General features: G+C 38.1%; 1 pseudogene; it reads left to right on the top strand.

Moving 5' to 3' along the window:
* The first annotated feature begins 9969 nt into the window (after window positions 1–9969).
* Window positions 9970–10447, top strand: LOC119506493 (annotated as a pseudogene).
* Window positions 10448–22764: the final 12317 nt, after the last annotated feature.

Genomic DNA, 22764 nt, shown 5'->3' with positions numbered 1-22764 from the left:
AGTATTTCAAAATAAAAAAAAAAAAGGTTTTTTTTTAAAAAAGAACCATACCCTGAGGCATAGACCTAATATGCAGCAGTTTACTAGGCATGCTATGAATGTCTTAAAATCAAAACAATTACATTTAAATCAGAAGTCCTTTATTTTTCTGGATTTACTCATCTGCTGAAAAATGAGGATGTGGAAAAGGTAGCCTTTAGAGTAAGTCAGACTCCTCTTTCTTGCATATATTGTGCAATCCTTCCATGTCTCAATTTTCTTACCTATATAAGGAATAAAAAAAAAGCAAAACAAAAACCCATGAGGTTGAAGAGAGGATTGGATGAATTCACAAAAATTTATAAAGCTCATAGCACAGTAACTCTCAAAAAGTTAGTTCTATTTCCTCTTGACTTCTAGGATGTTTTTAAAAAAGAATTGGATTGGGAGGCGGGGCAAGATGGCAGACTGGTGAGCTGTATGTTTTAGTTACTCCTCCAGGAAAGTAGGTAGAAATCCAGGAACTGAGTGGACTGGACACCACCGAGCAATCTGACTTTGGGCATACTTCATACAACACTCATGAAAATGTGGAACTGCTGAGATCAGCGAAATCTGTAAGTTTTTGCGGCCAGGGGACCCGCGCCCCTCCCTGCCAGGCTCAGTCCCGTGGGAGGAGGGGCAGTCAGCTCCGGGAAGGAGAAGGGAGAACTGCAGTGGCAGCCCTTGTCGGAAACTCATTCTGCTGATCCAAACTCCAACCATAGATAGATGGAGACCAGACACCAGAGAATCGGAGAGCAGCCAGCCCAGCAGAGAGGAGACAGGCATAGAAAAAAAACAACACGAAAAACTCCAAAATAAAAGCGGAGGATTTTTGGAGTTCTGGTGAACATAGAAAGGGGAAGGGCAGAGCTCAGGCCCGAGCTCAGGCCCTGAGGCGCATATGCAAATCCCGAAGAAAAGCTGATCTCTCTGCCCTGTGGACCTTTCCTTAATGGCCCTGGTTGCTTTGTCTCTTAGCATTTCAATAACCCATTAGATCTCTGAGGAGGGCCCTTTTTTTTTTTTTTTTTTTTTAATCCTTTTTTCTTTTTCTAAAACAATTACTCTAAGAAGCCCAATACAGAAAGCTTCAAAGACTTGCAATTTGGGCAGGTCAAGTCAAGAGCAGAACTAGGAGAGCTCTGAGACAAAACGCAATAATCCAGTGGCTGAGAAAATTCACTAAACACCACAACTTCCCAAGAAAAGGAGGGTGTCCGCTCACAGCCATCATCCTGGTGGACAGGAAACACTCCTGCCCATCACCAGCCCCATAGCCCAGAACTGCCCCAGACAACCCATTGTGATGGAAGTGCTTCAAATAACAGGCACACACCACAAAACTGGGCGTGGACATTAGCTTTCCCTGCAACCTCAGCTGATTGTCCCAGAGTTGGGAAGGTAGAGCAGTGTGAATTAACAAAGCCCCATTCAGCCATCATTTCAGCAGACTGGGAGCCTCCCTACACAGCCCAGCAGCCCAGAACTGCCCTGGGGGGACGGCACTCACCTGTGACATAGCACAGTCATCCCTCAACAGAGGACCTGGGGTGCACGGCCTGCAAGAGGGGCCCACTTGCAAGTCTCAGGAGCCATACGCCAATACCAAGGACTTGTGGGTCAGTGGCAGAGACAAACTGTGGCAGGACTGAACTGAAGGATTAGACTATTGCAGCAGCTTTAAAACTCTAGGATCACCAGGGAGATTTGATTGTTAGGGCCACCCCCCCCTCCCTGACTGCCCAGAAACACGCCCCATATACAGGGCAGGCAACACTAACTACACACGCAAGCTTGGTACACCAATTGGACCCCACAAGACTCACTCCCCCACTCACCAAAAAGGCTAAGCAGGGGAGAACTGGCTTGTGGAGAACAGGTGGCTCGTGGACGCCACCTGCTGGTTAGTTAGAGAAAGTGTACTCCACGAAGCTGTAGATCTGATAAATTACAGATAAGGACTTCAATTGGTCTACAAATCCTAAAAGAACCCTATCAAGTTCAGCAAATGCCACGAGGCCAAAAACAACAGAAAATTATAAAGCATATGAAAAAACCAGACGACATGGATAACCCAAACCCAAGCACCCAAATCAAAAGATCAGAAGAGACACAGCACCTAGAGCAGCTACTCAAAGAACTAAAGATGAACAATGAGACCATAGTACGGGATATGAAGGAAATCAAGAAGACTCTAGAAGAGCATAAAGAAGACATTGCAAGACTAAATAAAAAAATGGATGATCTTATGGAAATTAAAGAAACTGTTGACCAAATTAAAAAGATTCTGGACACTCATAGTACAAGGCTAGAGGAAGTTGAACAACGAATCAGTGACCTGGAAGATGACAGAATGGAAAATGAAAGCATAAAAGAAAGAATGGGGAAAAAAATTGAAAAAATCGAAATGGACCTCAGGGATATGATAGATAATATGAAACGTCCAAATATAAGACTCATTGGTGTCCCAGAAGGGGAAGAAAAGGGTAAAGGTCTAGGAAGAGTATTCAAAGAAATTGTTGGGGAAAACTTCCCAAATCTTCTAAACAACATAAATACACAAATCATAAATGCTCAGCGAACCCCGAATAGAATAAATCCAAATAAACCCACCCCGAGACATATACTGATCACACTGTCAAACACAGAAGAGAAGGAGCAAGTTCTGAAAGCAGCAAGAGAAAAGCAATTCACCACATACAAAGGAAACAGCATAAGACTAAGTAGTGACTACTCAGCAGCCACCATGGAGGCAAGAAGGCAGTGGCACGATATATTTAAAATTCTGAGTGAGAAAAATTTCCAGCCAAGAATACTTTATCCAGCAAAGCTCTCCTTCAAATTTGAGGGAGAGCTTAAATTTTTCACAGACAAACAAATGCTGAGAGAATTTGCTAACAAGAGACCTGCCCTACTGGAGATGCTAAAGGGAGCGCTACAGACAGAGAAACAAAGAAAGGACAGAGAGACTTGGAGAAAGGTTCAGTACTAAAGAGATTCGGTATGGGTACAATAAAGGATATTAATAGAGAGAGGGGAAAAATATGGCAAACATAAACCAAAGGATAAGATGGCCGATTCAAGAAATGCCTTCACGGTTATAACGTTGAATGTAAATGGATTAAACTCCCCAATTAAAAGATATAGATTCGCAGAATGGATCAAAAAAAATGAACCATCAATATGTTGCATACAAGAGACTCATCTTAGACACAGGGACACAAAGAAACTGAAAGTGAAAGGATGGAAAAAAATATTTCATGCAAGCTACAGCCAAAAGAAAGCAGGTGTACCAATATTAATCTCAGATAAAATAGACTTCAAATGCAGGGATGTTTTGAGAGACAAAGAAGGCCACTACATACTAATAAAAGGGGCAATTCAGCAAGAAGAAATAACAATCGTAAATGTCTATGCACCCAATCAAGGTGCCACAAAATACATAAGAGAAACACTGGCAAAACTAAAGGAAGCAATTGATGTTTCCACAATAATTGTGGGAGACTTCAACACATCACTCTCTCCTATAGATAGATCAACCAGACAGAAGACCAATAAGGAAATTGAAAACCTAAACAATCTGATAAATGATTTAGATTTAACAGACATATACAGGACATTACATCCCAAATCACCAGGATACACATACTTTTCTAGTGCTCACGGAACTTTCTCCAGAATAGATCATATGCTGGGTCATAAAACAAGCCTCAATAAATTTAAAAAGATTGAAATTATTCAAAGCACATTCTCTGACCACAATGGAATACAATTAGAAGTCAATAACCATCAGAGACTTAGAAAATTCACAATACCTGGAGGTTAAACAACACACTCCTAAACAATCAGTGGGTTAAAGAAGAAACAGCAAGAGAAATTGCTAAATATATAGAGACGAATGAAAATGAGAACACAACATACCAAAACCTATGGGATGCAGCAAAAGCAGTACTAAGGGGGAAATTTATAGCACTAAACGCATATATTAAAAAGGAAGAAAGAGCCAAAATCAAGGAACTAATGGATCAACTGAAGAAGCTAGAAAATGAACAGCAAACCAATCCTAAACCAAGTAGAAGAAAAGAAATAACAAGGATTAAAGCAGAAATAAATGACATAGAGAACAAAAAAACAATAGAGAGGATAAATATCACCAAAAGTTGGTTCTTTGAGAAGATCAACAAGATTGACAAGCCCCTAGCTAGACTGACAAAATCAAAAAGAGAGAAGACCCATATAAACAAAATAATGAATGAAAAAGGTGACATAACTGCAGATCCTGAAGAAATTAAAAAAATTATAAGAGGATACTATGAACAACTGTATGGCAACAAACTGGATAATGCAGAGGAAATCGACAATTTCCTGGAAACATATGAACAATCTAGACTGACCAGAGAAGAAACAGAAGACCTCAACCAACCCATCACAAACAAAGAGATCCAATCATTCATCAAAAATCTTCCCACAAATAAATGCCCAGGGCCGGATGGCTTCATAGGGGAATTCTACCAAACTTTCCAGAAAGAGCTGACACCAATCTTACTCAAACTCTTTCAAAACATTGAAGAAAATGGAACACTACCTAACTAATTTTATGAAGCTAACATCAATCTAATACCAAAACCAGGCAAAGATGCTACAAAAAAGGAAAACTACCGGCCAATCTCCCTAATGAATATAGATGCAAAAATCCTCAACAAAATACTTGCAAATCGAATCCAAAGACACATTAAAAAAATCATACACCATGACCAAGTGGGGTTTATTCCAGGCATGCAAGGATGGTTCAACATAAGAAAATCGATCAATGTATTACAACACATTAACAAGTCAAAAGGGAAAAATCAATTGATCATCTCAATAGATGCTGAAAAAGCATTTGACAAAATCCAACATCCCTTTTTGATAAAAACACTTCAAAAGGTAGGAATTGAAGGAAACTTCCTCAACATGATAAAGAGCATATATGAAAAACCCACAGCCAGCATAGTACTCAATGGTGAGAGACTGAAAGCCTTCCCTCTAAGATCAGGAACAAGACAAGGATGCCCGCTGTCACCACTGTTATTCAACATTGTGCTGGAAGTGCTAGCCAGGGCAATCCGGCAAGACAAAGAAATAAAAGGCATCCAAATTGGAAAAGAAGAAGTAAAACTGTCATTGTTTGCAGATGATATGATCTTATATCTAGAAAACCCTGAGAAATCGACAATACAGCTACTAGAGCTAATAAACAAATTTAGCAAAGTAGCGGGATACAAGGTTAATGCACATAAGTCAGTAATGTTTCTATATGCTAGAAATGAACAAACTGAAGAGACACTCAAGAAAAAGATACCATTTTCAATAGCAACTAAAAAAATCAAGTACCTAGGAATAAACTTAACCAAAGATGTTAAAGACCTATACAAAGAAAACTATATAACTCTACTAAAAGAAATAGAAGGGGACCTTAAAAGATGGAAAAATGTTCCATGTTCATGGATAGGAAGACTAAATGTCATTAAGATGTCAATTCTACCCAAACTCATCTACAGATTCAATGCAATCCCAATCAAAATTCCAACAACCTACTTTGCAGACTTGGAAAAGCTAGTTATCAAATTTATTTGGAAAGGGAAGATGCCTCGAATTGCTAAAGACACTCTAAAAAAGAAAAACGAAGTGGGAGGACTTACACTCCCTGACTTTGAAGCTTATTATAAAGCCACAGTTGCCAAAACAGCATGGTACTGGCACAAAGATAGACATATAGATCAATGGAATCGAATTGAGAATTCGGAGATAGACCCTCAGATCTATGGCCGACTGATCTTTGATAAGGCCCCCAAAGTCACTGAACTGAGTCATAATGGTCTATTCAACAAATGGGGCTGGGAGAGTTGGATATCCATATCCAAAAGAATGAAAGAGGACCCCTACCTCACCCCCTACACAAAAATTAACTCAAAATGGACCAAAGATCTCAATATAAAAGAAAGTACCATAAGACTCCTAGAAGATAATGTAGGAAAACATCTTCAAGACCTTGTATTAGGTGGCCACTTCCTAGACTTTACACCCAAAGCACAAGCAACAAAAGAGAAAATAGATAAATGGGAACTCCTCAAGCTTAGAAGTTTCTGCACCTCAAAGGAATTTCTCAAAAAGGTAAAGAGGCAGCCAACTCAATGGGAAAAAATTTTGGAAACCATGTATCTGACAAAAGACTGATATCTTGCATATATAAAGAAATCCTACAACTCAATGACAATAGTACAGACGGCCCAATTATAAAATGGGCAAAAGATATGAAAAGACAGTTCTCTGAAGAGGAAATACAAATGGCCAAGAAACACATGAAAAAATGTTCAGCTTCACTAGCTATTAGAGAGATGCAAATTAAGACCACAGTGAGATACCATCTAACACCGGTTAGAATGGCTGCCATTAAACAAACAGGAAACTACAAATGCTGGAGGGGATGTGGAGAAATTGGAACTCTTATTCACTGTTGGTGGGACTGTATAATGGTTCAGCCACTCTGGAAGTCAGTCTGGCAGTTCCTTAGAAAACTAGATATAGAGTTACCATTCGATCCAGCGATTGCACTTCTCGGTATATACCCGGAAGATCGGAAAGCAGTGACACGAACAGATATCTGCATGCCAATGTTCATAGCAGCATTATTCACAATTGCCAAGAGATGGAAACAACCCAAATGTCCTTCAACAGATGAGTGGATAAACAAAATGTGGTATATACACACGATGGAATACTACGCGGCAGTAAGAAGGAACGATCTCGTGAAACATATGACAACATGGATGAATCTTGAAGACATAATGCTGAGCGAAATAAGCCAGGCACAAAAAGAGAAATATTATATGCTACCACTAATGTGAACTTTGAAAAATGTAAAACAAATGGTTTATAATGTAGAATGTAGGGGAACTAGCAATAGAGAGCAATTAAGGAAGGGGGAACAATAATCCAAGAAGAACAGATAAGCTATTTAACGTTCTGGGGATGCCCAGGAATGACTATGGTTTGTTAATTTCTGATGGATATAGTAGGAGCAAGTTCACAGAAATGTTGCTATATTAGGTAACTTTCTTGGGGTAAAGTAGGAACATGTTGGAAGTTAAGCAGTTATCTTAGGTTAGTTGTCTTTTTCTTACTCCCTTGTTATGGTCTCTTTGAAATGTTCTTTTATTGTATGTTTGTTTTCTTTTTAACTTTTTTTTCATACAGTTGATTTAAAAAAGAAGGGAAAGTTAAAAAAAAAAAACAGAAAAGAAAAACAAGGAAAAAAAAAAGATGTAGTGCTCCCTTGAGGAGCCTGTGGAGAATGCAGGGGTATTGGCCTACCCCACCTCCATGGTTGCTAACATGACCACAGACATAGGGGACTGGTGGTTTGATGGGTTGAGCCCTCTACCACAGGTTTACACTTGGGAAGACGGTTGCTGCAAAGGAGAGGCTAGGCCTCCCTATGGTTGTGCCTAAGAGCCTCCTCCCGAATGCCTCTTTGTTGCTCAGATGTGGCCCTGTCTCTCTAGCTAAGCCAACTTGAAAGGTGAAATCACTGCCCTCCCCCCTACGTGGGATCAGACACCCAGGGGAGTGAATCTCCCTGGCAACGTGGAATACGACTCCCGGGGAGGAATGTAGACCTGGCATCATGGGATGGAGAACATCTTCTTGACCAAAAGGGGGATGTGAAAGGAAATGAAATAAGCTTCAGTGGCAGAGAGATTCCAAAACGAGCCGAGAGGTCACTCTGGTGGGCACTCTTATGCACACTTTAGACAACCCTTTTTAGGTTCTAAAGAATTGGGGTAGCTGGTGGTGGATACCTGAAACTATCAAACTACAACCCAGAACCCATGAATCTCGAAGACAGTTGTATAAAAATGTTGCTTATGAGGGGTGACAATGGGATTGGGAAAGCCATAAGGACCACACTCCACTTTGTCTAGCTTATGGATGGATGAGTAGAAAAATAGGGGAAGGAAACAAACAGACAAAGGTACCCAGTGTTCTTTTTTACTTCAATTGCTCTTTTTCACTCTAATTATTATTCTTGTTATTTTTGTGTGTGTGCTAATGAAGGTGTCAGGGATTGATTTGGGTGATGAATGTACCACTATGTAATGGTACTATAAACAATCGAAAGTACAATTTGTTTTGTATGACTGCGTGGTATGTGAATATATCTCAATAAAATGAAGATTAAAAAAAAAAAAAAGAATTGTTTTAAAGACTATGAAAAGGATTAAAGAGAAAATGGTTAAGTGGCTTTCTTTCTCATCTGTGATTAAAACATTATAAATGCAAGCAACTTTACAAGGAAAAATGATCAAATAAATAGCATTTCGAAACTTGGCCCTTGAATGTAAATATGTTTTCCATGTCTATAATTAGTATTCAGATATTATTTAGATTCTATTTTTTATACATAAAATGACCTAGTGTGTATTTCCATTTTGCCATCTAGCTACACTCTTCCAGCATTTGTAATTTTCAGAGTCCTGTTTTGTTGATGTGCTGTGTGTGTGGTCACTCCCTTGTTGCTATCATCCTATGGGGTGGATTCCAGTTTTCCTGGTCCATTCAATAAATGTGTGGTACATCCATTGCAGAATAGGCACTTTACAATAAGGAAAGATGAATAAGACTTGTTTTCTGACCTCAAGGCTCTCACAATCCATGAGGTGAGTGAAATATGCAAAGAGATATGATACAACATGCTCAATGCTTGAACAATGATGATCAGGGATCACTGAGAGCAAAAAGAGACAGTTTCCTCCATGAACATTTTTGTATAAATGATTTGGTTTGCAGGAATGGGGATTGCCTGAAGAAAGAATATACATCAAAGAATATAAACAGATCATAGGGCTTATTTTAGAGATTGTCCTACTATTCTATAAAGCGATGAAACTTTTACAGTGTTTTATCAGCATTGCATGCACAAGTGTCCCCATTTTCCTACTAGTTGAGGTCCTTCCACCTTGGAGTAGTTCCTGACTGCCCACAAGAAGAATTGACTGCACCCTCTGAGCCTTCTGATGACACTGAACACAAAATATCCTCCTATTTTAGCACCTCTAGCCCTCAGGCACCTACTGACAGACTGTCTGCCTTTCCTGGTTAGTTAATAGGTTCCCAGAGGACAGAGAGAATGACTGGCTCATCCCTCTATCTCCAGTGATTAGCATAATTCTTGGCCCATTATGGGTACCCAGTAAGTATCTCTGAATAAAAGAAATTTCCATGATCAATTAACATACCATGGTACCATTTACCATTAATAAGATAATTAATTCTCCCTCTCTCTATATCCTAATACTTAACTTTTAACATATTTTACATATTAATAGCAAGTTGTCTCAACATACCCTATGAGATATACGTGCCTTCCTCAGTGCTGTGCTAATTCTTGGTTGTCATTTAGTAAATTCTTCTAATAAACTCAGCCTATTTCTTCAATCTTCATTCCATCAATGTAGTTTTCTTTTTTAAATTAACAGAGCTCAATTTTGACCCTTCTTGTGCTTTAATACATTTTAATATTGAATAAGGTGATCTCTGTGGCATAATGTATTACCATGGTTGTCATTTAGTAAATTCTTCTAATAAACTCAGCCTATTTCTTCAATCTTCATTCCATCAATGTAGTTTTCTTTTTTAAATTAACAGAGCTCAATTTTGACCCTTCTTGTGCTTTAATACATTTTAATATTGAATAAGGTGATCTCTGTGGCATAATGTATTACCATGTTTCCCCAAAGTAAAGAAAAGTTAAGAAAATAGAAAATTTAGGTAGAATAGAAAACAATAACAGGAAAACCGAGGCAGAGGTGTAGAGGAAAAAATGGGATGTTAAATCCAACTTTAAAAAGTAACCCAGGTCTTGCAGATGCTGCCGTCCACTGCCACAGTCCCCTGCCCCCAGCCATGGCCAACCCCCACCTGTTCTTTAACATCACCATCCATGCGGCATCTCCTTTGAGCTGTTTGCAGGCAAAATTCCAAAGACAGCAGAAAATTTTCATGCTCTGAGCACTGAGGAGAACGGATTTGATTATAAGAGTTCCTGCTTTCACAGAATTATTCCTGGGTTTATGTGCCAGAGTGGTGACTTCACACACCATAATGGCCCTGGTGGCAAGTCCATCTATGGGGAGAAGTTTGATTATGAGAACTTCATCCTGAAACATACAGGTCCTGGCATCTTGTCCATGGCCAGTGCTGGACCCAACACAAATGGTTCCCAGTTTTTCATCTGCACTGCTAAGACTGAGTGGATGGTAAGCATGTGGTCTTTAGCAAGGTGAAAGAGGGCATGAATATTGTGGAAGCCATGGAGCACTTTGGGTTCAGAAATCACAAGACCAGCAAGAAGATCACCATTGCTGACTATGGACAAGTCTAATAAATTTGACTTGTGTTTTGTCTTAACCACTAGACCATTCCTTCTGTAGCTCAGGAGAGTGTCCCATCTCCCCTGGTCTGCTCTCAGTAACATATCATCTTTGTGCTCTCGCTGCAGTTTTTTTGGTTCTGCATTACCCTCCCCCTTCCAAGTCTAGCTGGATTGCAAAGTCTATGATTATGAAATAAAAACTTAAACAACCAAAAAAAAAAAAAAAGTAAGTCATTTGATTAGGAAGAGTACTTAGTTTTGACTTAAACCTTTACCTGCATTTTCATAAGTGTTTGCATTTTCCTGGGAAAGAACAACCTATTATTCATTTGGACCTACTTAAATAAAAAAAAAAAAATCAAAGCTTGAAAGAGGGACAAGGGAAACGCTGCTCCAAAAAGTAACAAAATAGTGGTGATTTTCTGAGATCCGTTATTTGTGACTTTTCGAATGTCTAAGATGAAAGTGAAGTTTTAATTACAATGGAGAAAATGGCATGTGATGTAGCATCAAGAGACAGGCTTGTTGATCTAGAAACGATTCCTTTTAAGTTATGAATCTAACATGCCCAACATGCCAAAGAATAAGTCCTAAATCTTCAGATTGACAGTTTGCAAAGCCATGTATTATATATTTAGCTGCAAGGTCATCTGTTTCCCAGGTGACATCAGCAGGAAGTTTGCATATCTCAATTGAGCCTGACAAAGATGAACTTAAGTCACAAGTATGAGGAAGTTCTAGGAAATATGCACCTCCCAGTTGGGTAGTTGTGAAAGGATTGCTGAGAAGTCCTGGGATTAGCCCTAGGGAGACACAGCCATGTGCAGCTGAATTTGCAAATATATTTCAGTTACTCCTTGTGATATGGCTGCAGATATGGAGGAAAAGAAAAAAATCAGCAACAGTAAAAGTACACTTTAACTTTTTCCATTGAATTTGCATGCTGAAAGTCTCTAGTTTGCATAACTCAGATGTAATATACCTTTACCAAATATTCACTAGTCGTGAGCACCATGAACAAATTTAGACAACTTTCCATCATATAACACAGACTTGCTAAAGGGGCATTTTATAGGGAAATCTAGTAGCTTAGTTGGGAAAGCAGAAGAATTTTATTTCAGTTTCTCTGTACGGTATCACCAGGCTTGAAAGAGCTTTTCCAGATTTGACTTGGTTTTAAAATTTTGTTTGGCTTGCTTGTTTGCTTTTTGATCATTGTTGATTACTCATTTCTACTAAATTATATTTTAGTTTCACTTCATTGAAGCCCTTAGTTAACTGAAATTTTATTTGGCTTTCTACCTTTAGAAAAAGTGCAAATGACAAGAAAATAAATATCATAGTTTCTTTTATTTAGTCTGAAGTTTCTAAACTGTAGCACTACTGATATTTAGGACTGGATAATTTTCTGTGGGGGCTTGTCCTGTGCATTGTAGGATGTTTAGCTGCTCCTGTAATCTTCTAGTTAGAGAAGCCAGTAGCATTCTGAGATGTGACAATCAAAAATGTCTCTAGACATTGCCAAATGTCTTTTTTGCAGCAAAATAGCCCCTGGTTGAGAACCACTGATCTAGACCACATAATTAAAAATGATAATACTTAATTGAAATATATAGTGACAGAATAAAAGATAGCTATTACAATTTCACTAAAACAAAGTAAATACAACCTTGAGTTATCTCCTATCATCCAAATGCAATCAGTTCCATTTCTAGAATTGTACCAGGGCCACGAATATCCACAAATGTGTCCCATAAGTCCTTGTCGCATCCTGCATTGCCTGAGAATGAGGAAACATTTCCGCTGAATTGCACACAGTCTAGCAATATCATGTAGAGTCATTTGACTTACAATATTAGAGCTGAAGGAATGTTGGAGGTCATCTAGTAGCATCTCCCATTTTACAGATGAGACAATGAGGCACACATCAGTCAAATATGTTACTTCAAGCCACCCCAAACCAGACCAGAACCCAGAGCCCTGTATTACCAAATTATTAATCTTTCAAATATCCACTCATATGCAGTGATTTTTAACAGTAAGAAGAGAGATTTAAAAATGATTTCTGTTAATCAGACTATTTATTTGAAACTTTAAGTTATTTATTATTTTTCTGGTTTTAGATTGAACGAAACCTCAGTTTTCCTCTCCTATTGAACAAATCCTGGTGATGAGACGTACTTTGGAAATCTAAGCCCTAGCAATAGACCTAGAATAAGACCTACTGCAACCAGCTTTCTCTTAACCCCACATTTCAAGTGCTTTCTGTTCAAGCAACATAAGAAATATTGCCATTTGTCCATAAAGTACAAGGGGGAAAAGTACAACTGCTGACACTTGTCAGACTATAGCTAAGATTTGGTGATAAGCTAAAGGAGACAGAGTATCTACCTCACAGAGTTCACCTTCTATTAACAGGGAAGAGAAACTAGACATCAAGTAATTATAACTTACTACAAGTCCCAGGGAGAAACATAAAGAAGTAAAGGGGGGGATGAATTTGTGGGTGTATTTTAAAGGTCTTTCTGGGGAGAATACATTTGAGCAAACTCAATGAAAGTGAGGCAACAGCGCATGCTACAATGTGGCTGAGAAATTGTTTGCTCTATCAGTGTTCCCAGTGGAGAGACCCAAAAGGGAAAAATCCCAGAAGTAGCAAACAGTTTGGCCATAGTAAAATTTTTGTTTTGAATGTGATGGAAACTACTGGAGAATTTTGAGCAAGGGCAGATAGTTGAGCAGATATTCAAAAAATATTTTGAGCAATGTTTTGTGGATATTTCTCTTTCTCCATTGATGACTGGGCTGGAGTGGTGAAAATTTGAGATTTATAAGTTGGCAAAGTGATTTGGGGTCCTAGATTTTTTGTCTGTTTGTTTGTTTTTGTTTTTTCAGTCTGAATCCTGGTTTTATTTAATAGCATACAAGAGTTATAGTGTAAATAAACACCATTATGACTAATGAGTAACCAAAAACACTGTGAATGCAATTGACAGCACTGAACTACATATTTGAATGTGCATAAAAGGGAAATTTTAGGTTGCATAAATATTACTAGAATAAAAATAAAAACCATGGAAATATCTGTACTGGTTTGAATCTGTTATGTTACCCAGAAAAGCCTGTGTTTTTTTGGTCCTGTCTTGTTGGGGCAGGCCTATTTTTGGATGAGGCCTTTTGGTTGGTTGTTTCCAGAGATGTGGCTCTGCCTATTCAAGGAGGGTCTTGATCCACTTGCTGGAATCTGTTAAGGGAGAGACATTTTGGAGACAGCTCAGAGCCAAGAGATGCTTAGAGAGAAAATGCCCAGAGACATTTTGGAGAGAGAGAGCCATTTTGAAACCAGAACCCAGGAGAGAAGGACCAGCAGACATTGCTATGTGCCTTCTCGTGTGACAGAAGAAATGTGGATGCCAGCAGCCTTTCCTAAGAGAAGGTATCCTCATCTTGAAGCCTTAATTTGGACATTTTCATGGCCTTGTAACCTAATAAAACCCCATTGAAAAAGCCAGCCAATCTTTGGTATGTTGCATTTCGGCAGCTTTAGCAAACCAAAACACTACCCAACACCAACAGTGAGCCCTAAGTTAAACATGGACTATGGTTAACAGCACAATTATAAAAATGTGCATTCATTAAAAAAAAAAAATCACCATTTATTAAAAATACCAACCAGGTTAAATAACATTATTTTAACTATCTTTCTCCCCTTTGGGCTGGGGCCAGATTCTTCTTTTTCCAAACAGTCATTTTCATGAATAAAATTTTTAGCATTTTTTGTTTCCCTTACTCTTTCTTCACCAACTGCACCCAAGACTCCCTTCTGGAAATAGAGGGAGTCTCTGGGCTTTAGGAAGCAAGCCCTTTCCCATTCATCCAAGGGTAAAACAAAAACGTTTTCAGTGAGTTTGCCACCTCCCCAAGTTTTGCACAATTCCAGCTTCTTCTTCCTTTTCTAGATGTTGATGCTTCATACTGTTGATGACAGTAGCTGTGTAAGAGCCTGAAGCAGCGTCACTGGTGATATTTGTTCACCAGGGTAGCTGCACTGAATTCAGAGGGATCCCAAAGTCTCAGCAGCAAATTTGTTTCTGGGAATGTTGACAAGTCTGTGTGTTGTGGCCAAGCATGCCCTGTAATGGCAGCTACTCTGAAACCCTGCAGGGACTAAATCTCTTTAGTAGAAGACAAGGCACAGAGCAAGGGGCAGCCAGTGCTGCTGGTTTTCTTCCCCAGGGTTGACCTGATGATATTCCTGAGAATTGAAGCCACTTTGAACTGGGTTATAATGGAATTTTGTGAAAACCTGATGTTGGAATAATATTAAATGTTTTGCAAAAACAAAAAAAAAAAATAAAAGCCAGAAGATTTGGAGAGTCAAAGCTGAAAGCTCGCCTGTTGTCCAGTTTCTTGGTACACTATTTCTCACTATTTAATATATTCCATTATCTCTGAGCTATTCTGAAATCTCATTACAGAGAGGGACAGAACAGTCAGCTAATAGGTAGAAAGATGCTTTACCATAAAGAATGTCTGTTAGAAAGTAGATTAACAATACAACCTAATTTTTTCTTGTTTTTTCCATATCCAAAACTGTAACTGTTGGGTTATCTACAGGCACAGGTCTATTGCTTTGTAGGAGCATGTGTGTTTGGGGGTGGGGGTTGTTATCACCCATGCAAGGAGACACTATGAGAACCTCACCATGGAATTTGGCTCAGGTCATGCTTTCCCTAGGCCTGATTCTATTTTCTCTCATAGGCAAAATGGGCATCATTTTGAAATTCCAACTGTGGATGTAAAGTCACCTTCAAACTTCTCTCTGATAATAGTGGGCATTATTCTGCCTTGTAGCTAATACTGAAATAAGCTCAACTTTACAACCAGCCTTGTAATCACCCTTATCCCTACCTCAGAAATATCTACACTTGAGATTGAGGTTATAAAATAGATTTTATTCTTTGGGGGGTGGGGGTGGGTGGAGAGAAGAGGTTAAAAAGTCAGACTATGAATAGAGTATGAACTATTGTATTCTAATTGAAAACAATTCTATGTTATATATTCCTTAAAATATCTTTTAAAGATTGCCATTGACTTATTTTGCCAGAAAGTTATGATTTGCTAGTTGTTTTAGTAGGACATTGGCAATTTCATATTTTCAACCTGATATATTGGTCTTAGGGTTTGCTGTGAGAGTGGAGAATGGAAGATAGGTATTATTTAAACTTAAGCTCTTGCTTTAGTTTCCTCATTGCTGAAGTGAATACCATACAATGGGTTGGCTTAAATAATGGGAATTTATTGACTCATAGTAAAGCTAGGAGAACTCCAAAATCAAGGTGTCATCAAAGTGACGCTTTCTCCCGGAAGAATCTGGAGTTCTGGGGCTGGCTGCCAGTGAACCCTGGTCCTTGACTTTTCTGTCACATGGCAGTGCACACGTTGGCCTTTTCTGGCTTCTCTCATCTCTTCCAGGTTCCGTTGATGTCCAGCTTCGGGCTGCTCCCTCTGTGGCTTTCTCTCTATATATGACCTTCTGTATAAGGGAATCCTTCAATAATAGGATTAAGACCCAACCTGAGTCAGTTGGACCACACCTTAACTGAAGTAACCTCATGAAAAGGTCCTATTTACAAGAGTTCACACCCACAGGAATGGATTCAGTTTAAGAACTTGTTTTTCTGGGATACATAATTCCAAACCACCACAGCTAGATAATATTATAAACATACTTTACCAAATGGCATTAAGCTTTATACCTCTAAGGGCAAAAGTAGCTGCAAAGTTAATATTTTTGGTACAGTCTTCCTTTTCATGAACTTATTGTCAGAACAGAAAAATCTAGATTTTTCTAGGTTGATTATGACCCTTATAAAATGACTAGAGTAGACTTCATGGGGCACCTCTTCAAATGTCTTGAGAATAAATAAACTGTTTTTATAGGAATATTAATAATAATTTTCCTGCTTGAAATTTTGCATGTGTCTCTGAAGCAGTGTTTGAATAAAAGACATCGGGACAAGTTAAATAGCTAGAAAATTACATGTTTTAGCTTTATATATGATTGAGTGGCTTTTAAATAATTATCAATTTGTTTTGAGGCATGCAAAGTACTCTTATGCAAGAACTGTTTCATAATCATATACCCACTGCATCATAAAAAGCATTATTATCAACTCTCTTTGGTGTTACAAAGAATTGACAACTGAATTCCATGTGAGAGACAGTGTGTGTGTGTGTCTCTCTGTGTGTGTGTGTGTGTGTGTGTCTGTGTAGAGAGTGAAATAGAACACACCTGAAGGCTGTGATCTCCTACCTGGAGAAGGTGCTGCTTGAGGATTGGTGAGGGGCTCTTGGGATGACAACACATGGACTCTGAAGAGCCCAATGGCCCAACAGTGCCCAGCCTGTCTGCAGGAGATCCCCCCAGTGGCAGCCAATCCCCAGGCAGCTGCCCACCACCACCCAACCCTACCCACACTTAAATCACCCCAGCTCTAGGTGGCAGCTTTTGGATTAGGCGTGAGTGATCTAAGCTTCTAGGGGAATTTACTAATCCAGATTTCTTCCCCAACTCCAAAGTCACTTGGTATTTAGTTCTATGGCTTGGAGATTTCAAAGGGTTTCCAAAGCTATCTTATTGACAGGAAGCAAAACCTGACAATCTATTTGTGTCTCTGCTGTTAGGAAGGGGACTTCTATCATTGTGATTCAGAGGTCTGGAAGTGAAAGAAAATGCAACCTCTCCTATTTCTTTTCCCCAGCTTTTGTTGTTGTTGTTGTTGTTTTTAAACAGGGATAGCCTTTTCCCCCTCTGTATAGAAAATAAACATTTTCATTATAAAAATGAAGGAGAAACAGAAAAATAAAAAAAATTCATAACCTCACTACCCAAGAATAACTGTATTTAACATTTTGGCTTACATAACCCTTTAAATTTTTCATTTCATATATATATATAAATATATTTATATATAAATACATAATATATATATTATATATGTATAATTTTTAAATGGTAACAGGCTATTATATTTATTTTATGATCTTTTTTAACATAACAGTATATGTTGAACATCTTTACATGTCAGTTAAAATAGATCTGCATCAAGAGTTTAAATGGCTCTAGAATATGGACTACAGGCATATATCACCATTTATTTTAAAAGTCCCTAATTGGTGGGTATTTAGTTAATGTTTTTTTTTTTTTCTGTTATTATAAATAAACTTGAAATAAATGTCCTGAAACATCCATCTTCCGGTTGTCTGATTGTTTTTTTAGTATATATTCTTAGATGTTAAAATATTCTATTTTTAAGGGCTTTTGATAAAATGTCACCAAATTTCCCTCAAGAAAGGATATACCAATATATCATTCTACCAATAATGAATGAATGTGGGTAGCTTCTTTTTGATTCAGCCTTCATTGTTCATTTATTTCTGTTGGCTCATGAATATAAATTATAGAGTTAGAGTAGATTAGAGAAGGAAAAGAAAAATCTCCCTGAGAAGTTGGGACTATTCTGTGGTCCTCAATGAATCACAAATATGAACCTTTCTTCTGGTCCATGTGTTTGTGGGAGACAGGAGGTGTTGCAGGCTCTGGGTGCTAGTGTGCAAAGCAAACATTTACAGCTTGGAAAAGGCTTCACAAGGTTTGATGTTGATCCAGGAGGAAGTAGAAGAGTCTCATGGTGTTTATGAAACTCAGCATGAGAACATAATCCCCCCCCTGCAAAGCAGATTTCAATAGTCAAAGGCTGTGTGAGAGGCCACAGGGAATTCAGAATTCCTCTGCCTCATGCTTTCAGGACAAAATAAGGGCATAAATAAGCAGGAACTGGATTCTTTTTTCTGCCAACACTGTTTATCAGTGTTCTAAGAAGAAATGTATATAAATTCAAAAGGCTAAAGTAGAAAAGAAATGGAAACATTACACTTTGCAGGGGTATATTTCTGATATGATGAAAAAAAAAAGCTGGGAGTGGTTAACAGAAGCATATAGTTGAAACTTTTTCATTCTTTTTTGGTAATCCTGATGGGTAAAATACAATCAAATTCCTGTAAAAGGCTAATCAGTTTAATATTTCAGTTTTTATACAGCAAGTTCCATTGTTTGAATTATCCTATAATGCCAGATGCTGGGCTGGAAATTGGTTAGAGGTAGGCTTGTCAAAGAAATTGTTACTGCATTCTCTTTCCTGCCTTTCTATAAACACCTTTGCACAACAGGCCATCTCATTTCTGTTCTTGGCTAGTCAGATTGACCTATTTTATTTGGGTTTATTCTGGATAATGAGAAACCATTACAGGTAGATAAGTGATATGATGCATTTCATTTGTCCCTGTCCTCCATGCTGGTAGAAACAGTGGGTGTCTGCCATCCTTATCAGTCCAGCATACATGAAACAAATGAAGCCCTTTGAACTTCCCTCATTGGTTTGTCTGATATCAACATACAGTGATCAAGATTAATCAAATATGTTATAGTCATTCTGCTCTTTTTCCATTTAAAGTGAACTAACGTCCATCAAGTAAGTCCTCCAGTTCTACCTGTTCTAAGGCCTACTTGCCTGGCTTTGCCAATTTGTCATTCAGCTGCCATGACCTGTCACCTTGGCTTCTCCTACTGTTCATCTATTTGACACTTGTTCATTTTATTTCTTCCTGACCCATGGTTTACTACCATACCCTGAAGCTAAAATTCCTTTCATTGCTTGAGCCCTCATGTATTATTTTAGAGGAGAGCTGCTGGACCCCTTTCTTTCTCAACACACAGTGAGTCCCAAGGTCTATGTCACTGCCATGGAAATGCCCACCCATAAATTTTTTCTCACTAGTACAAAATAACAGATTTATTTTTGGTAACGACTTGATTGTTTGTGCTTCTCTTTCTTATTTTTGGAGTGGTAATCAGGGTGAGAAAAGTTGTGTTTGACCTGTTGAATAATGCTAAGATGAAACTAAGAAATTGGGGCAGGGAATTTGAATACCTAAATGAATGATACTCAATTTTCTCTTTAAATACTAAATGTCCTACTTTCAGTTTACTACAGACTGATACAAATTGAACCCACCCAAAATTTACTAGTCTTATCTTTACGCAAGAGGAGAAAATAAACAAAAGACAAAGAGAAAAAAATTGTTAATTCTAGCTGCTTGATACAAGTTCCATGGACATTAACCTCTCATGATGATATTTATTGTTCAGTGCATCATGACCTCATAAAATAATATGACTTCAAAGGCAAATATTTACTTGTCCCAAGGACCTTATGCTTTAAAATCAAACCAATCTCAGAACAGGAAGATGGCAGATGTTCTCTTTTTAGATCCAGACACTATATCCAAATAGTTGACTACAAATTATTAAAAAATACTTTGAGCTCTGGTTATATACAGTGCTGGTTTGGATATATTATGTTCCCCCAAAAGCCATATTCTTTAATGCAATCTTGTGGGGGTGATTTATTAATCTTTCTGATTAGGATGTGACCTTTTTTTTTGTTTGTTTTTAAAATTCAATTTTATTGAGATTGTTCGCATACCATACAGTCATCCAAAGTGCACAATCAATTGCCCATGGTGCCATCACACAGCTGTGCATCCATCACCACAATTAATTTTTTTCAATTTTTAGAACATTTTCATTTCTTCAGAAAAGAAATAAAAACAGAAAAGAAAACTCAAATCCTCCTATACCCCTAACCACCCCCCCCATTGTTGACTCATAGTATTGGTATAGTACATTTGTTACTGCTGATGAAAGAATGTTAAAATACTACTAACTGTAGTACATATTTTGCAATAGGTATATTTTTTCACTATATACCCCTCTATTATTAACTTCTAGTTATAGTGTCATACATTTGTTCTAGTTTATGAAAGAGATTTCTAATATTTGTATAGTTAATCACAGACATTGTCCACCACAAGATGCACTGTTTTATACATTCCCATCTTTTAACCTCCAACTTTCCTTTTGGTGACATACATGGCTCTAAGCTTCCCCTTTCCACCCAATTCACACACCATTCAGCACTGTTAGTTATTCTCACAATAATGTGCTACCGTCACCTCTGTCCATTTCCAAACACTTAAGTTTAACCCAGTTAAACATTCTGCTCATAATAAGCAACCGCTCCCCATTCTTTAGCCTCATTCTATGTCCTGGTAACCTATATTTCATGTCTATGAGTTTATATATTATAATTGGTTCATATCATTGAGACCATACAATATTTGTCCTTTTGATTTGTCTTATTACTTATTTCACTGAATGTAGTGCCCTCAAATCAACCTGTTTTTTTTTTTTAGACAGTGTTGTCCATCCACCATACATTCTGCCCTAAGTGAACAATCATTGGTTCCCAGTATAATCACATATTTATGTATTCACCACCATCACCACTATCAATGTAAGGACATCTCCATTTCTTCCACAAAGAAGGAGGAAGAGTCAAAGAAGGTAGAGGGACAAAAGAAAAAGAAAAAGAAAGAAAAAAAATGACAGCTAAAAAACAACAAAAGGAAAGATAAAATTAAACTAAAGTACAATAAAAGAGTCAGACAACATCACCAATGCCAAGAGTCCCATAACCCTCCCTATGTCCCCCTATTATAGGCATTTAGCTTTGGTATAATGCCTTTGTTACATTAAAGGAGTCATAATACAATGCTTCTATTAACTATAGTCTCTAGTTTGCATCAATTGTATTTTTCCCCCAATACCACCCCATTTTTAACACCTTGCAAGGTTGACATTCATTTGTTCTCCCTCATGTAAAAATATATTTGTACATTTTATCACAATTGTTGAGCACTCTAGGCTTCACTGAGATATATAGTCCAAGTCCTTATTTTTCCTCTTTCCTTCTGGTATCCCACATGCTCCTAACCTTCCTCTTTTAACCATACTCACAATCACCTTTGTTCAGTGTACTTACACTGCTGTGCTACCATCACCCAAGATTGTGTTCCAGACCTCTCTCTCCTGTCTTTTTCTATCTATCTGTAGTGCTCCCTTTAGTATTTCCTGTAGCAGAGGTATCTTGTTCACAAACTCTCTCATTGTCTGTTGGTCAGAGAATATTTTAAACTCTCCCTCATATTTGAAGGACAGTTTTGCTGGATATAGGATTCTTGGTTGGTGATTTTTCTCTTTCAGTATCTTAAATATATCACACCACTTCCTTCTTGCCTCCATGGTTTCTACTGAGAAATCCGCACATAGTCTTACCAAGCTTCCTTTGTATGTGATGGATCGCTTTTCTCTTGCTGCTTTCAGAATTCTCTCTTTGCCTCTGATGCTTGATAATCTGATTATTAAGTGCCCTGGTGTAGGCCTATTCAGATCTATTCTGTTTGGGGTACACTGCGCTTCTTGGATCTGTAATTTTATGTCTTTCATAAGAGATGGAAAATTTTCATTGATTATTTCCTCTATTATTGCTTCTGCACCTTTTCCCTTCTCTTCTCCTTCTGGGACACCTATGACACATACATTCATGCACTTCATGTTGTCATTCAATTCCCTGAGACGTTGCTCATATTTTTCCATTCTTTTCCCTATCTGTTTTTGTGTGTGTAGGATTTCAGGTGTTGTGTTTTTCTTCTGCCTCTTGAAATCTGCTATTGTATGTCTCCATTGTGCTTTTTATCTCTTGTGCTGTGCCTTTCATTTCCATAGATTCTGCCAGCTGTTTTTTCAAACCTTTGATTTCTACTTTATGTTCGCCTAGTCTTTTCTTTATATCCTCCATCTCTTTTGCCATATCTTTCCTGAACTCACTGACTTTGTTTTTAAATTGATTTTCATATTTCTTTGAAAATCTTTAATTGATTGTTTCATTAAAGTGAAACAGTATCTCAACTGTATCTTAATTGAGGTGTAAGTACGTTCCTTCGACTGGGCAATATCTTAATTTTTCCTAGTGTAATTTGTAGTTTTCTGTTGCCTAGATGTCTGCAATCCTTGGCTACCCCCAATCAGATTTTCCCAGGCCAGAATGGGTTCAGGCTATATTCAGTGTCAAGTTGCCATGAGGGTGTGTTTCAGAAGATTGACAGACTCCTGTGAGGTCACTAGCTTCTGTGCTTTTCCTAACCTGCCCAGCAGGTGGTGCCTGTCAGCCTTTCACTCCTGACTGGTGTAAAGAGGTGTGGCCCTTTTAATTCTCTGCTTAGATTGTTTCTGTTTTGACTGTTTCCTCCAGGCACTAGGGTCTAAATTCTGAAGGGAGGGCTGGCACAGAGCTGGGCTCCACCTCTTTCCTATTAGGGAACATACACCCCCTAGGGAGCTATCTTCTGCATTTGTTTTACTC

The sequence above is a fragment of the Choloepus didactylus genome, chromosome 11 (genome assembly GCF_015220235.1).
Source record: "Choloepus didactylus isolate mChoDid1 chromosome 11, mChoDid1.pri, whole genome shotgun sequence".
In the NCBI taxonomy this organism is placed as follows: Eukaryota; Metazoa; Chordata; class Mammalia; order Pilosa; family Megalonychidae; genus Choloepus; species Choloepus didactylus.
Note: the sequence above shows the minus strand (reverse complement) of the source record. Positions and strands in the feature narration are given on the sequence as shown.